The sequence below is a fragment of the Mastigoproctus giganteus genome, chromosome 5, assembly GCF_048544385.1.
Source record: "Mastigoproctus giganteus isolate SK-2022 chromosome 5, ASM4854438v1, whole genome shotgun sequence".
Classification (NCBI taxonomy): domain Eukaryota; kingdom Metazoa; phylum Arthropoda; class Arachnida; order Uropygi; family Thelyphonidae; genus Mastigoproctus; species Mastigoproctus giganteus.
The window spans coordinates 195,376,828-195,392,987 of NC_143579.1; the positions used below are offsets into that span (position 1 = coordinate 195,376,828).

General features: G+C 35.0%; 1 protein-coding gene across 1 annotated transcript in view; it reads right to left on the reverse strand.

The window, feature by feature from the left end:
- Positions 1–16,160, reverse strand: part of Iml1 (GATOR complex protein Iml1) — a gene marked incomplete at its 5' end in the record, with an annotated part of 444,528 nt that overhangs the window by 170,534 nt on the left and 257,834 nt on the right. The gene's annotated exons all lie outside the window — the stretch shown is intronic.

The window sequence follows — 16,160 nt, forward strand, 5'->3', positions numbered from 1 at the left end:
CACAAAAAAAGATCTAAGTCTGTTCCACCAATCAAATACCTGCTGGCTAAAGGAAAATTTCCGTACATCTATTCTATAACTGTCTTTCCTCAATTTGAATCTGTGCCCCCTCATGGTTCTTAATCTGAGCAAGAGGAAGAATCCAATCAGCATTCAGCTTGCTAAACTCATTCAAGGCCTTATACACCTAAATCAGATCATCTCGCAGGTGCCTACTCTCCAGGCACTGCAATTTACAGAACTTAAGCCTTTCTTGGTAAGAGCATCCCTCTGTTCCCCTCACCAATCTTGTTGCCCTTCTTTGTATTCATTCTAGCAACTCTATATCCTTCCTAAAATGAGGCCTGCAGACGTGTACACAGTATTCTAGGTGTGGCCTGACCATTGCCTTGTATAACAGGATAATCAGCTCCCTATCCCTGCTAGCAAAATTCCTATATATCATTCACAAGACTCCATGACCTGCCCTGGCAGCCCCTCTACTCTGCACTAGAGGGAGTAATACCGTTGATCTCATTATCAGCAGTGATTAGCATTAGCATTGGTAGAGGCATATGATGCAAAAAAGCAAGCTTATGCAGCATCAGCCAAAAAAAACACACTCCCATTTCACCTCTCCATTCGATCCCAAATACCTGTCCAGCTCAGCCTTAAATTTATTTAGGCTATCAACTTCCACAACAAAGGATGGAAGTCTGTTCCACCAACCAACTACCCGTGGGCTAAAGTCAAACTTCCGAACATCTATCCTACATCTGTCTTTCGTCAATTTGAATTTATACCCTCTCAAGTGATTGTTCTGAGCAAGAGGAAGAATCCCATCAGCATTGAGCATGCTCAAACCATTCAAGGTTTTATACACCTCAATCAGATCACCTCGAAGATGCCTAAGTCACCAGACACTTTAATTTGCAAAACTTAAGCCTTTTTTCGTAAGATCAACCCTTTGCTCCATTCACTAATCTTGTTGCTCTTTTCTGTACTCTTTCCAACAGCTCTACATCCTTCTTAAAATGAGGCCTCCAGACCTCTATACAGTACTCTAGGTGTGCCCTGACCATTGCCTTATACAAGGGGATAATCACCTCCTTATCCCTGCTAGAAAAATTCCAGTACATCATTGACAAGACACCATGAGCTACTCTTGCAGCCCATCTGCACTGCTCAGAAAACTTCATATCTGCCTGCACAATTACTCCCTGGTCCTTTTCGTTCTCTACCACTGTCAGTGTAATACCACAGAGTTGATACATTACTCTGGGATTACTGCTTACCATATGTAGTACTTTACATTTGTCAATGTTAAACTTCATTTGCCACCTCTCAGCCCATCTGTTCAACTTTTCTAGACCCTGTTGCAGCCTGATCCTGTTACTGTCATTAGTGTCCTTAACAACCCTGCCAACCTTCGTATCGTCTACAAACTTGAACATTAAGCTTGATATACCATCAGTATCATTTATAAATACAGAAAACAACAATGGACCCAACACTGAACCCTGAGGGACTCCACTAATAACATTAGTTCATGATGAGCAGTATCCATTGATTACCACTCTATCGTCGCCCACTCAACCATCCCTTTATCCATAGCAGCAATTTGCCTCCAATGCCACACTGCTCCAATTTGTTCAGCAGCCTTCTGTGTGCAACAGTATCAAAAGCCTTTCTAAGATCCAAATATATGATATCAAAGTTATTTTCTGCATTCAGTTCCTTTGTGGCCACACCACATAGTATCCAATCAAATTGATCAGGCAAGACTTTCCCTTAACAAAACCATGCTGTGTCCGAGCTATAACTGAAGTCTTGTCTTGATGATCCTGCAGTGCTTCTTTAACCAGTGCCTCTATTAATTTTCCTGGAACAGGAGTTAAACTAACAGGTCTATAATTACTTGTGTCAACCTTTGATCCTGCTGTGTGAATTGGGGTCACATTTGCACATCTCCAGTTTATGGGTACCTCACCTGAGTCCAAAGAAGCTCTCATAATTAGGGCTAAGGGTTTGCTTACTTCCTTTGTTGCCTCCTTTAATATAACTGGATAGATCCCATCCACCCCGAGTGCCTTTTTTATGTTTATCTTCAACAATTTCCCCTCCACTTTCCTCTCAGTTATTACAAAATCATCTAGCTCACTGCCAGAGTTTAATTTACCTCTGGCATTCCCCTCCCTGAATAACTCCTCATGTGTGAATGTAGATGCAAAATACTCATTTAGTTTGTTAACCACCTGGGCAGGATAATCAACAGTTGAACCATCAATATCCAGTGGACCAATATGATTCATCCCTTTATTTCTAGAGTTGACATAGGTAAAGAACTCTTTGCTTCCTTTGCCAAAGATTTCTCATAATCTACCTTTGCCTGCCTAATCTCCTTTGTGACTTGTTTACAGACCGGCTTATATCTATCATAGGCTTCTATGTCACCCATTAATTTATATGTATCCCGTGCATTTTTCTTTGCCATATGTCTCATCAGTTTATCTGACATCCATTTAAGCCTAAACCGTGAACAATATTTCTTAGTTGGTATGTAAAGCATAGTAGCTTCCAAGATAAATTCTTTGAATGCTTCCCATTTTGAATTTGCTGTTGGTAACATCATCAGTTGGTCCCACCGTATAGAATTTAAATACTATCTCAGATCACCGTAGTCGCATTTACAAAGCAAAAACCCTTCCCTTTACCCCTGATGGTAGTTACATCTTTGAGTAAATCCCATTTCAGCACACTGTGATCATTGCCACCTAGTTGTTCTTTATCTGCAGATTCTTAATGCATGAAGAATCACTACTGATAATCAGATCATGAGTATTACTCTCTCTAGTTGCCTCCCGAACATGCTGATGTAGAAAACAATCATCCAATAAATCCACAAAATCCTTGCTAGTGTGTGAGTGCCCAACCCACAAATTTCAGTCAATATCTGGGAAATTAAAATCCCCCATTATAAGACTCTCTGATATACTGGCCCACTCTATTTCCCTGTACATCAGAGTCATTAGGCCTATAACACACTCCTACTCTCAATTTTGATCTCCCAATGCTTATGTCACACCAAACTGACTCGACAATGCACTGTCCACCGATATCGACTGGCTTCACTTCCTTGGATTTTATGTGTTTCTTAACTAATAGCATAACCCCTCCTCCCTTCCTATCCTATCTATCTTTCCTGTACACATTGTAGTCCCCAAATTCCAGTTCTGCATTCCTTATATCTGTGTAACACCACGTCTCTGATATCTAATATCTGCCTTTGATGTTTTGAGCAATACCTCAAATTCATCAAATTTATTTACCAAACTCTTAGCATTAGTGTATACACAAGTATACATGTACCTGTTCCTATTCTTAGTTACCCTAACACAACCCATGTGTTTACTTGTACCACAATGACTCCCAGCAGTCTGAAATACTCTGTTTTTCAGGCAGTCTCTCGTGTTAACAAGTACAGACTAGGCTGAAAAAAAATTCTACCTCTTGAGCCTTGCACAATCTTTCCAGGGCCGAATTGATCGACAAGACTCTCATCACATACTCCCTCCTATTGTGTCTGTGCAGAATTGCAGACACTTTCAAATTCAACCCTAATTCATGGCTTTTTTCTTCATGCATTAAGGATCCCTAGATAAAGGAACCACTAGGTGGCAGTGATCACAGTGTGCTGATGTGGAATTTCCTTAAATATGTAACTACCATCAGGAGTAAAGGGAAGGGCTTTTGCTTTTGTAAAGGTGACTATAGTGATCCCAGACAGTTTTTAAATTCTATACTGTGTGACCAAATGATGATGTTACCAAGCTACTTGGCTTTTCATACCAACTAAGAAATATTTTTCAAAGTTTAGGCCAATATGATTCATATGTAGACTAAGATTTTATGGTAGGCAGACTAAGAGACTCGTGGCAGAGAAGAAATATGCATAGGATGCATATAAGTTATCTGGCAACACACAAAACTATGGCAGACACAAGCTAGTCTGTAATCAAGTCACAAAGGAGGTTAGGCAAGTGAAGGCAGATTATGAGAAATCTTTGGAAAAGGATGCAAAAAAAACCAGCAAAGACTTCTTTACTTATGTAAACTCTAGAAGGAAGGGGATGAATCAGATTGGTCCACTTGACATCGATGGTTCGATTGCTGATGAACCAAAGGAGTATTTTGCATCTACATTCACACCACATGAGAAAGTCTGTAAGGAAGTGGAGGCCAAAAGCTTATCAAACGCTGGCAGGAAGCTAAATGATTTTGTAATAACTGAGAGCAAAGTAGAGGAGAACTCATTGAAATTGAACATAAGAAAGGCACTGGGGTGGATGTGATCTATCCAGTTATATTAAAAGAGGTAGCAAACTAAGTAAACAAACCCTTAGCCATAATTATGAAAGCTTCCTTGGACTCAGGGAAGGTCCCAATTGACTGGAGATATGCAAATATATCTGCAATTCACAAAGGGCGACAAGTAATTACAGAACTTTGAGTTTAACTTCTTTTCCAGGGAAAATAATGGAGTCACTTGTTGAAGATGCAATCCAGGATCATCTAGACAAGACTGCAGTTATAGTTCAGACACAGCATGGGTTTGTTAAGGGAAATTCTTCTCTGACAAATTTGATTGAATACTATGGTGTGGTCACAAGGAACTGGATGAAAAAAATAATTTTGATGTCATATATTTGGATTTTAGGCAAGCTTTTAATACTGTTGCACATGGAAGACTACTGTACAAACTGGAGCAGTATGGCATTAAGGGCAAGTTACTACAATGGATAAAAGGGTGGTTGAGTGGGAGAAGATAGAGTGGTTATCAATGGACCCTGCTCCTTGTAGAGTCCTATTGGGTGGCCCATTGTTGTTTTCTGTATTTATCAATGATATGATGAAGGTATATCAGGTTAATGCCTAATTTTGTAGACGATACAAAGATTGGCAGGGTTGTAAATGGCAGTAATGATAGTACACCACTGTAGGGTCTAGAAAAGTTGAGCAGGGGGATTGAGAGGTGACAACTGAAGTTTAACATTGACAAATGTAAAGTACTCTTGGGTTACTGCTACCCATATGGTAGCAGTAATTCAAGAGTAATGTATCAACTGGGTGGTACTACACTCAGGGTAGTGCAGAATGAAAATGAACTGGGGACAACTGTGCAGTCAGATATAAAGTTTTCTGAGCAGTGCAGACAGGTTGCAAGAGTAGCTCATGGTGTCTTGTCAATGATATACAGAAATTTTGCTAGCAGGGATAAGAAGGTGATTGTGACCTTGTATAAGGTAATGGTCAGGCCACACCTTGAGTACTGCATACAGGTCTGGAGGCCTCATTTTAGGAAGGATGTAGACCTGCTGGAACAAGTACAGAGAAGGGCAATGAGATTGGTGAGTGGAACAAAGGGTTGCTGCTACCAAGAGCAAAGTTTCCGGCATCTCCCTCCCCCCATACTTCTCCTTCAACCCATACACGGTACTAAGTACTATAGGTTTTGATACCTTTCGTGTTTGAGGTTTTTCATAATAAAAAAATAAAAAAAAGAAAGAAAGGATTAAGTTTTGCAAATTGCAGCATCTGAAGACTAATTGAAATGTGTAAAGCCTTGAATTGTTTGAGCAAGTTCAATGCTGATGGGATTATTCTTGCTCAGATTACTCACCTGAGGGAACATAAATTCAAATTGAGGAAAGATAATTGTAAAATAAATGTGCAGAAATTTGCCTTTAGCCAGTGGGGGGTTGATAGTTGGAGCAAACTTCCATCTGTTGAAGTGATAGTCAACAACTTAAATAAGTTCAAGGCAGAACTAGAGAAACATTTTGAATGAATGGATGGTTGAAATGGAAAGGTTTTTTTTTTTTTTTTTTTTTTGGCTGATGCAATATAAGTTTGCTTTCTTGCATCATATTCCTCTACTAATGCTAATGACAATGAAGCTGAGCATTTCTGCAAGGATTTTACTGAGAAAGTTAAGGTTTTAAAAGGGTTTAGTAAAATGAATACTGGGAACAGAGGGAGATCTTTTCTCTTTCTCAGGTAACACAAACTAAAACACATTACAGAATAGCAACTATAGACTAGATGTAAGAAATTGCCTTAATTTAATTTAATTTAACTTAATTTAATTTTAACAACTAGAAAGCTTAGGCAAAGTTATGGCAAGATTATACAGATAATGAAATAAATAATAACAGGATATGAAAGATATATAGCTAGTTTTTTTTTATGTTTTAATTAAGGCAGATATTTTAATGTATTGCTTTCTTGCTTCTACTGACACTAAATTTTGGTAAAAGTTGCAACAACGTTTACTGAAATTTGACATTAGTAGTTGTAAGAAAGCATATATATTTATAATGCAACAAGCAGTAGCTATGTTTATAGCTACTGCTTGTTGCATTATATAAATATACATTTTTGGAAATTAAATTCAAAGTTGGATATTATCAGCTGATTTGTCTATATAAATTAAGGTAGAAATTTCATGATTTTTAATATCATTTACATAACTGATTATTTGAATAAAATACTGTAGTGGTCATATACACTGTGCTACCACTTTATTAGGTACACCTACCCAGTAGCATGTTGAGCCTCTTTTAGCCTCCAAAACAGCCTGAATTCATCTAGGCATGGATTGAACAAGATGTTGAAAACGTTGTGCAGGAATGGAGTACCATGCAGACATGAGTGTGTCACGCAGTTCCTTGAGATTCAATGGAGGTAAAACAAAGGTACGCGATGTGGCTGTCGGCTGTTGTAGCCCATTCACGACAAAGTGCGACTAGTGGTCCATTGCGATATTTTGTTCTGCACTCCAGGGTTGTATTCTGACGTGATGTACGACATTGTGGCCCGTATGTTTGCTTGCACAATTCTAGCCATCCTCCTCTGACCTCTCTCATCAACAAGCGATTTTCTTCCACAGGAGTGCCATTGAGAGAATGTTTTCTGTTCATTGCACCATTCTCGATACACCCTTGAAACTGTGGTGCATGAAAGGTTCAGGAGAACTGCCGTTTCAGAGATGTTTTGTCTAGCACATCATGCACCTATTACCATGCCACATTCGAAGTCCGTTAGATCACTCCTTTTCCCCATTCTTGCTATGGTTTGTATGCTTAACTGAAACTAGAAAGGTTGTTCTGCTTATATTTTTTTAAATATATAAAAAAAAAAAAAAATTGCATACCTTCCCCTAAACATGACCCACTGCTTGAGAATCTCTGGTGTGAGGTATTTTAAAAGTATACTATATATATCACTTACATTGCAAAATCTCTCACTAAGATTGCTACTACAATCTAGAGAGTGTGGCAAATGTTGCTGGCGTACCTTTATAATTTGATATTCCTGCATTTATATCCACAACTGTGGTTATGTGACTTGTAACGTTGTGGGACAAACCATTTGTCTGCACAGCAGGGGTGTATCTAATAAAGTGGCAGCACAGTATATATATATATATATATATATAAAATTCCACACAAACATTTCATTAAAGAAATGACATGATATATAAACGAAGAATACTAAATTATAAAGATATTTCAGGTGCAACATATGCTGTGGCTGCAAGATAGTGGCAACAATTCTAGCATGATTTGTTACACAAATAGTAATTATATATGGTAAATGTTGATTAAACATATCTTGAGGTGTAAGGAAGTTGTTTTCAAACTTTACCACAAAGCCCTAAAATGATAAATGAATTTGTGTAATCTCCAAAAATAATAAAACGAATCTTGTGACCTGAAGGGTCACAAGATTCACTTTATTATTTTTATTACTCCATTTCATTTTATTACTCCATTTCATAATGACTTCATTTGGGTTATGGCCAGAAATGGTGCTAGAATTTGTGGCACTTGAGGCAAAACCTTGCCATGGTGCCTAATTCATATTGTATCTTAACACACATATATATGCAGTAGCACATCTAGCAGCACCTATTTTAGGCAGCACCTGCAGCAAATACCTCACTGTTGCACCCCTAGTGCCGGACTTGGTTACAGCTGAGCAATACTTCCTTATAATAATTAAATTTTAATCTGCATATCACATAAAACAATAACAGAACCTCACAAGTTTATAAATGAAAGCAGTTTCACTGGAAATAAACAAAAAAAAAAAAAAATCAAATTTAAAACCTCAGGCAAAATATAAAAAAAAAAAAAAATTTGCAAACATTCCCCTAAACATGACCCACTGCTTGAGAATCTCTGGTGTGAGGTATTTTAAAAGTATACAATATATATCACTTACATTGCAAAATCTTTCACTAAGATTGCTACTACAATCTAGAGAGTGTGGCAAATGTTGCTGGTGTACCTTTATAATTTGATATTCCTGGTTTTATCTTGTCTAATTAATCATTAATTTTATAAATCCATTCAATTTTCAAGCAAAGGTTGTATTTTATTTAATGATATAGACTTTTTGTGAAGTTTTATATAATTATCTGACCTTTGTCAAGCCATTCTCTGATTATATAATATTCACATTATTTTTTAACAAGGTTTAATTATATTATTGAAGTATAAATTAAATAATATTGTTAAGAACAATATCTATATTTTAATCTTCATCAGTGTTTATTATCCATAGAAATTTGCTACTTAACAATTCATCTTAAAAATAATGTCCTCATTTACACTGTAACTAATGTGTACTCTGAGGGACATACATTGAAACTGATAAATGAAATAATAGTTTATAATCCTCACCTTTTCTAGACATAGGTTCCAAATGTACATCACATTTGAAATAATTAATTTTTTGATGTAATTTTTAATGTATTTATATTTAAGAATTATTGTACATACACAGTCATTCTGATGGCCAATGCAGCTATTCTGATATTGAGAATTTTTAATTAACTGTCAAAAAAATATATGCCTATCAATTTATTATATAATGCATACTTTACATATGTAGTAACTGAAACATTACTTGTTATAGAGTTGGGTACCCTTGCCAGTGATGATACAAACATCCAGAAGTATTGTATGTAGTATCTATGCCTCATTAGGAATAAATTGTTGCCATTCTAAGCACATTACTTGCAAAAGTTTTGTAGTTGTAGTCAAACTTTAAGCTCATGCCCCAAAATATCCTACATGAAGCTGAGACTAGGATCTGAGTCAGCTATTAGAGCTGAAACTCAATTTTCCAAGAACTATTTTTATCACAATGGAAACAAGCATTATCTTGCTGAAACAGATAAGGCAAATTCATTTAGAAATATAATGGCTATATTGTTTAAAATGAGAAGACAACTAACAGACAAAAATATCCTTATGATGGAAGAGCATAACTAAGCTGCATCAAAAGATATATTTCCGTACCATAAGAAATTCATGCATTTCTTGAAATAGTAATAAAACATACAAGGTTTCAGGGTTGCCTCTAGGTGAGCATGAGAGGTGAACTGCATCTGGCCCTTCATAACTCTGTACCTTCATTATGAAGGCATAAAGTTAAAATTAAGTTTGGACAGCAAAGGCACTATTCTTCATAGTGAAGCGACTAGTGGCAGTGTTTTTTTACTGGCTCCTGTATTTTTTTTACGTGCCCTTGCATTTTCTGTTGACAGATATTTCTTTGAATAAATCCAACATTAATACCCTGTGAATGTTCAATAAAGTAACTGCTTACCAGCAATTATTTTAGTTGAATGATTTTAACATTTGATGAAATCTTACTGATAACTGGAGTGAGAATATCTCCTTTCTTAGCATAGAAAATTTTCTTGCCACTACTGGACCAGAGTTAAAATAAAATAAACTTTAAAAACAAATGCTAGAGTGGAATAAATAAGTACAACATTTAATAAAACTGATAAAATCAATAAAAGCATTAAAATAAAATAAAAGTAAAAACTTTAAAATACAGTACAACAGAAGCACTGTTAACCGACCTCTGCTTAACCAACTCACTGGATTAACTGATTCCCTGTTTAATCTTGCAGTGTTAGCAATGGACCTGCAAGGTTCCTCTTTAAAATAACAAGCCCGGTTAACTGTTGACTGAAGATAAAAATCTGTATGTACTAAACACAGACAAATTTTTAATTAGTATGGTTTTTGAAATTATTTTTCCAGTTTTCCTAGTCACTCTGGATTGCTCTGGTGAATCACTCTGGTGCCTCATAGAAAGTAGTGAAACACCATTGTGAAGGCAAATATGTTTTTTCTGCTGCAAGAATAAAGACAACTGCATCCATGCCACAAAGCGTGGAATTATATTTGTTTGTTTGTAATTCATTTCCTTGCTTTCATAGTTATTTGAAATAGGAGATTAACCTTTTAGAGATGTCATTTATTTGAAGGTACTGCGATACTATTGCAACTTGTGAAGGCAAAGTTTGTTCCACTGTGAGCATAAAGACTATCGCATTAATGTTATGAAGCTTAGAATTGTGTTTGTTTGTAAATCAGTTTTTACTTGCTTAGATTAGTCTTTGTTTAATAAAAAAAATTATCTGAAAAGGCAATTATCTTTCTGGACAATACTCCTTCACGTCCCAGTTGTGAGGAACTTAAAGAAGGAGACAAAAAGGCATGTTTTCACCACTGAATATTTAAAGAGACGACATAGGCAAAAGTTTCTGAGTTTAAATTTGGAAAAAATAGAAAATATAAATACAGCAAGCCCCCGACTTAAGGAAGCCCGGGTTACATAACTTCAGACTTGCATAATTTTTTTTTCACTCAAATTTTTTATGTTTTAGGACTGTAAAATTTAAAACAGTAAAAAAAAAAAAAAAAAAAATATATATATATTTATATATATAAGCAATCAATAATGACAAACATAGCACGCACAAATGAGATACACAGTAATAAGCTCAAAAAACAGGAATGAAGAGAAGATTCTGAAAATTTTTTTTTATATGACTGAAGATTTTAGTGAAGGGGGGGGGGGACACATTTTATCATAATAATGTAAAAACCCACAGAATTCCAGCTATTGGTATTATCACAAATGCAAAATAGATTGAGTTTACTATCCATTTATAATAGACTGCATTAACAGAAAAGCCTAATAAACTGGAAACTACAAATTGTTTTTATTGTTTTATGGTAGTGACCTCCAGAAATGTGCTTTATTAGTAAAATGTGAGCTTGCATGAGGTGATAATAGTGTGTTTCCACCTTAATCCTGTAAAGTTCTTTACAGAAAATTTCATTTTGACCATTATCATGGTGCTGACTAAGAGAATAAGTGACAGCGATACTAGTAAATCTACCAAGAAAAGGAAAGTGATCAATTTGGATCAGAAAATTAAAATAATAAGGATGTGCGAAAATGGTAAAACATTAACAAGTATTGCGAGGAATTCAGATTTGTCAGTGTCAACAGCGAACACAATAATAAAGGCCAAAGACAGAATTGGAGAAACGGTGAAGGGATCGGCACCAATGAAGTCAACTATAATAACCAAGGCTACGAAATACATATCAGTTTTTACAGTACAATAACATGTGTTTTTTCTTGCTTTTATGTTTTCTTTTCTTATATGCCTGCCACTCTGGCTACTTCACTGCTGTCCCCAGATAAAGTTTTTAATTGAACTAATTAAAAATATATAACTATTTTTCTTCATTCTTCTGAGAATATTATGTGGTTTTTGACATATCAGGGATATAGTAACAATATTTTATTAGTCATTCCTGAGTTATGTAAAACTCGATTTACATAAGACATCCTAAAACGTATCTCTTACATATGTCTATGACTTACTGTATGAGTCTGAGAATAGAATTGTTTATAATATAGAGCTATACTGTTATGGAATTCCAAATTCAACATTCAATAAACCTTGGATATAACTTTGGTGTGAGGTTGATGACGCTAATGAAAGTTGTGAACTACAAGAAGAAGATAATGAAGAACACAGTTTATTAAAAGATTTAGGGCAAACTAAAAGGTTCTGAAGATTTACAGAAAGAGAACACATAACAATGGATTCACAGTGATGATTTGTTGGAAAATGAAGTTATAGATGATGCAGAGATCATAGACCAATGAAATCATACAGATGGATCTAAATACAGTATAAAGAAGAGTGTATATCAAATAAAAAATTACATATGTAGCAGACAAAAATGTCATAGATGCACCTTTATGTTGTATTGAACAACAGCCCAATTCAACAGTCAACAATGTGATGATTATGAAAAAAAAAAAAAAAAAAAAAAAAAAATTGGAGGGTCAATGCTGCAAAGCATCACATTTCATCATCTAAACAGATGAAAATTATTGATTTTATGTAAATGAATGTACAGGTATATATATAATACACGTTAAGTGAAAAGATAATTTGAAATGAAATAATATAATAAAAATAAATAATAACGATAAAAATAAAATAAAGCTTTTTAACACTCCCCACTTTCTGGTTCCAACCACACCATATAAGATGGCTTCTACTGTAAATAAAATACAGTAGCTTTTCTTTTTTATGTATTTTAATGCTTTTACTGATTTTATCAGTTTTTATTAAATTTGTGTTTTACTATTTATTCTGATTTAGTATTTATTGCATTAAAGTTTATTTGACACTGTAATGTTGGTTATTGCAATAAAATTTTATGTTATGTTTCCCAACTCTCAAGGCCTGTTTTATAATTGCCTTCTCTTGTGGCATTTGTAATGTATTGAAAGAAAGAAAGAAACTGCAACTGGATTTGCCATATAACTACTTTCTATCATGTATTGACAGAAAGTAGTTATACAGCAAATCCAGAAATGTCTTGTACTCAGAGTGAATAACCAACCCATAAGTTCCAGTCTGTCTCTGGAAAATTAAAGTCCCCAATAATAAGGCATTCTGATTTCTATCCCACTAAGTCTGTAAAGGTTCATTATACTCAGGGTTAGCTAATCTATGCTATTCTCATTTTTGATGCTATTCTCATTTTTGTATTCCCAAGGCTTATGCCACACTAGTTTTCCTAAGAGCTACACAATGAAGACAGTGAAGTTATTATCCCTTTCTAATTCCTATGGTTGCTGAAATATTCAGTTTTCAAATGAATCAAATTAATATGGCAGATACTGTATAAATAAATAAAAGATTTAGTTTTCATGTATTGAAAATCTAATTCTCAAGTTTAAACTTACACCTAAGGTTTCTAATTTTGATTTTGTTATATAGGATTATTAAAAAGTAGCTTAACAACTTTGTATGTTGATAGCAGAGTTGCATATAAAATGAATAGGTATATAGTGATATGAATAGTTAGCCACAATAGTCAAGTTTTTTGAAACAATTAGTAGTTGTCTGCCTCCATCAGAGGCACTACAATAGCATGAACAAAATGGTGGATATTTCACTGGTACCAAAAATGCAACATGTGTCATTTGGCTTAAGAAAACAAAGTTAGAAAAAACATTCAGAGATAATTTTTTACTTGTTTCATGAAAAATACTCCCAGCAGAAGTTTCGTGTATTGGCGGCACAGAAATTTTGTAACTATGAGACATTGTGTGACTTATGCAGTGGAACAATGGAGCAAGTGAGACATACATTCTTCAGAAGCCCAAGAAAATGAATAACATGTGTAAGTCAGAAACTGGGTCTGCCAAAACAAACCATGCAATATCTTTACAGCTGAAGCCTTACTACTATCACGTAGTGCAAGCAATCACAAATGAACACAAAGTAAAGCATACCAATTTCTGTGTGGAAATTCAGGCAAGGTACAGTAAAACCAAGTGAATCCTTACTTGAACATCTTTATGACAGCCCAAAAGACAATGTATTCTGTGATTTGAGTTCAGAAAAAGTTTAATTATCACTGATGAATCAGAACAATTTTCCATTAGGAGAATTGACGACCCAGAACTATGATCCACTAAAACAATTATTCTTCGAACAAGATGGCACTCCACATCATTATCATTGCCAAGAAGGATTGGTCATCTGGGGTCTCATTCATTGACTTCCATGATCACCAGACTTGATTTCTATCATTGAGGTTTCATGAAAGATGACATTTATCAACCACCATTACCAAGGAATGTGGTGTGCTGAAGGCTAGAATCGCTCTTCCATAACAAAAGTAATTCCTGTGGGAGGAGCTTGATTTGCAATGGGATATTTGACAAATAACTGGTGGTGGTGCCCATATTGAAAATCTGTAGCTGTACCTCATCAAAGCTTCAAACGTTCCTCTTTAATTTGATATTTTTGTCTTCCCTCAGTTTCTAAAATTATGGTGCTTACAAATACTTAAATTTGTTAAGCTACTTTGTAATAACCCTATATAATATATAATTTAATTTAATGTATAAAATATAATAATATTATTATTTTATTTTATAAAAAGAGATACTTTGAGTGTTAATAGCCAACTTCTTGCAATTATTTTGCAACTGACCTCATGCAGTTCTTTTACATTCAGAAAAGTTCAAAGCATTCAGTTCTTTTGCATGCAAACCCTATAGTTTGCCCTCTTTCAATTGAATAACTGATGCTAATGTGTCAATCTGACTAGAATGACATAATGCATAACTCATCACTTAACATAACAGCTTTCATAATTCCTTCCTCCCACATGCACTCTGCAATACCACAGTCTTATTTTGTCGCTTGCTGTCATTCAAGATTGTACACAGGAGCCCAATTATGACAACTCAAGATATGGAGTTCAACTTGAATAGCTTGTGGTGGTCATGCTTCCACTTGAATTGCATCAAACTTTTCAACCAGTGTGGCAATGCTCTTTTGTCAGGGGTGGTCAGCCTTTTCCTGGAGCAAGCCAGATATTGTGTTTAAAATCAACTGCAGGCCACCTGGGAGCAAGCCAGATATTATGTTTAAAATCAACTGCAGGCCACCTGGGAGCAAGCCAGACATTATGTTTAAAATCAACTGCAGGCCACCTGGGAGCAAGTCCAGAAGCTAATGGAGGCAATATCTTCCACTCATCTAGTACCAGAAAAATGTTTTTGCTAGCTATGTAAAGGAATTTTATGGTAAGTACCTGTAACAAAGAATATAAAATTTTACGTGTATAAAATAAATTTAATATAGGTTAACAAATAAATGTACACCTTCAAAGAACTGATGTTGTGAGAAGATCACTGGCACCCTTACCTGCATTAAATTAAAACTATAAGGTAGTAAAACACGAGGTGTTAAATAAAGTCCAGTTGCCCTGAAACTGGAACCTTATTCAATTTCTAGTAATAAAATTGGAATCCAAACCACGTGTCACTGCTTTCCAAACTTTTCTGATGCTGACTATTATGCATATGCACAGCATGTTAGCCATCCAAAAATAATGCAACAACCCCACCCAGAATTTTATAAGTATTTGGTGCCTAATCCCTTTTGTTCTTTATCTTTAAAAGTTTATAGTAAATGCCATTTTAATCAATCAGTTATGTCAAAATTTGCAGTGAAAGGAAATAAAGAAATGAAAACATGGAGCAAATGAAATTTGGAGACACTATTTGGGACATGAAGCAACATGAAAACACTCTGGAAAGCTCTGCTGTATGTATTTAGCTTCATTTTCAATTTTGCAAACAGGTTGTATAATTTTTTTACATTATATTTTTCACACTGGGAATGGGCCACTAACAACAGCTGCACATGCTTGCCGTGAGCACCTCTGCTCTATAGTGATTCATTCTGATCACCCAATGCAGAATTCTTCTGCTTTTTTCTATAACTTTTTTAAATTTATCAGATCTTGGAAGAGTATTGTAAAGACTATTAGATTTCTATTGTTAAACAGCATTGCACATCACTGTCAAGGGATGTGCTTACTACTGTGGATTTCCCCACTCAGCAGTAATCAATTATCTATCCTTTTTTAAAAGTTATCAGGCTGTCTGTCGGAGGACTGGTATTTTTTAATACTGAAAGTTGGATGCCTTGACATTTTATACCAAATGATATGAAAACCGTGTGACATACATATAAGGATATTACCTATGTTTGCAAAGGTGGGATACACTTTTTGTCAGTGGTGGGTATACATGCTTCCAGTATTTTTTTTACTGCATCATTATAAAGGAAATGTTATTATTAAACAAATTTTTATTATGCATATCACAAACAAAAAAGTTAAATTAAATTATTTTTATTCATTATATGCTGAAGTTAGCAATAATATATAATTTTATGTTTGATATAATATTTA